The sequence below is a fragment of the Haemaphysalis longicornis genome, unplaced genomic scaffold (genome assembly GCF_048455015.1).
Source record: "Haemaphysalis longicornis isolate Haplotype H1 unplaced genomic scaffold, Haemaphysalis longicornis Haplotype H1 scaffold_1, whole genome shotgun sequence".
NCBI lineage: Eukaryota > Metazoa > Arthropoda > Arachnida > Ixodida > Ixodidae > Haemaphysalis > Haemaphysalis longicornis.
Genome location: NW_027526203.1, coordinates 424,347,025 through 424,349,015, shown reverse-complemented (window position 1 = coordinate 424,349,015; position 1,991 = coordinate 424,347,025). Strand labels below are relative to the sequence as shown.

The following is a 1,991-nucleotide window of genomic DNA, read 5'->3' as shown; positions in this document are numbered from 1 at the left end:
CGGTGGGAACACGCAGAAAGTGTGGTGCCGTTTCTATGCTGTCAATGTCAGTGGTAACCTGAGACCTCAGAATAATTAGCCATAAAACTCACGTGTGGACTATTAGAAGTTTTAACGTTACAAAGTAAGTTTAAAAATAATTCATTCCTGCCATTTTATGCTATCAGTGGCAGCTAGAGAGTTGGAATAATTTTCAAAACGCTCAGGTGCAAAGTTGTTGAATCATGATGTGCACCAGACATTAACCCATTTTTGTTCTCCTTTGAACGTATAAATTATACTGCAAAAGCAGATTGCAACATTCTGTATTCATACTCTATGACCTGTTCAGAAAGAGTCTGTGGCTGACTGTGGAGACATTTGGCCCTCCACTGATAGGTTGTGACAAATGTTATTGTTCCTCTGCAAAAAAAAAAAAAATGAAAACAAATTATTTCCTTTCTTTACATGCTCCTGCGAAGTCATGGCTGTGGCATTCACTGGCTGAAGACATCTTTGGCATACTGAAGGGTCGTCGGGGAGAGTGTGGCGGATTATGAATGCCCTGTGGAGCTCATAAGCCACAAAAGAGTACCTTTTGAGTCGTGCATATTGTGCAGATATTCACCAGTTCGCATAGACCAACAACAGGTGAGCTCAAAGTATGTTCAAATATTTTTATATCTCAAATTGTTTAGCAAGAAAAGATTACCAGGGCTTCCGCTGTAAAAAAGATATTTGACTTGCGTGGAAAGAATCAGACATTGTTCAAATTTTTTCGTGCTCCCTGGGTAAAGCAAGGCATAAATTTATTCTCTGATATTTTTGTACTGTTTATTTTCTAGGCAATAGGGCGAAGATAGACCTAAAACAGCTCTACAAGGAATGCATATGGCCATTTTAATTGTATTTGTACCCCTTCTTGGAAGTGTATCATCAAAGGCAACACATTAAAGCTCTTGCACGGGATGAAATCATTGCATTCTACAAGTAAGTACGCACTGCCATTTTTTGGTCTTTCATGACGCGTTTTTAGGAAGTTTCTTTGTAACTAATGGTTTTAAACTTGAACTTCTTTTCAGTGACAGCTTGGCCTGTGGCTCAAGGTGACAGTAGGAGCTTTTCGGAACACGTTAGCGAAACTTTCCTGGAAGTGCACTTTGAGACGTCCCTGGCAGAAACACCCGGGTCTTAATTTGGTTGGGTAAGCTGGCATTTTGTTTTTGCGAGACTCAATTGCTGGGTCTGTTCGTCCTAATAAAATATCAGTGTTAAAAAGTTATCGTGAACGCCAATATTGGCCATTGTTTTCACATTCCGCCTATTACGGATGCTCCAACAGTGGCCAAAAAAACCACTATTTTGTATTTTAGTTTTGTAAATATTTAGCTTTTACACCTTGAGAGTTGTTGTCATTTGCCAGCACCACGAACACGCCCAACGTGGTTGCTGCTACAACAATACGGTGGCAACTGACGATTTAAATTTCCCGCTTTTAATACGCCCGTAGCACCAATAATACTCCCAAATACAAGCGTAGCATGAGTAATGCTTGCATTGGATTTTGACAGGTGGTTAAATAAGGGGTAATTTTTTAAAGGGAATTGTTTACAGCACAGAAAGTGACGTCTGCAAGAAAATGTGCTATAGTTGCGATTTATAAGAAAATTGTGCAACAGCCTAGCTCAGCATTAGTCAGCTCAACTTCTGCCTCATACCACTACGAACCATGGAGGTAATACATATCGAGAGGCAAATATTTTAGGTGGAATTAATTCCCCAAAAAATTTCTGCCACAGTGCGATATTTATGATTTCCTGTGACTGGCCATTTATTTCTTTGCGGTAGACACATCGTTTAGCTTTAAGTTATATTAAGCCAGCCTCACTACAGCATTCTAGGGAGCACATTATACAGTACAGAGAACATTTTTTGCAAAGAGAAGGTGTGTAAAATATAATGCTAAAAGGTGATTATAGTAATTATAATTTGATTATTAAACAAAATCTCTC

General features: G+C 39.0%; 1 long non-coding RNA gene across 1 annotated transcript; it reads left to right on the top strand.

The window, feature by feature from the left end:
• Positions 1–503: 503 nt before the first annotated feature.
• On the top strand, positions 504–1,173 carry LOC144172849 (uncharacterized). Its single transcript, XR_013323122.1, has 3 exons — positions 504–630; positions 825–969; positions 1,062–1,173. It is a non-coding gene; the product is annotated as an uncharacterized LOC144172849 (long non-coding RNA).
• The last annotated feature ends 818 nt before the right edge of the window (positions 1,174–1,991 follow it).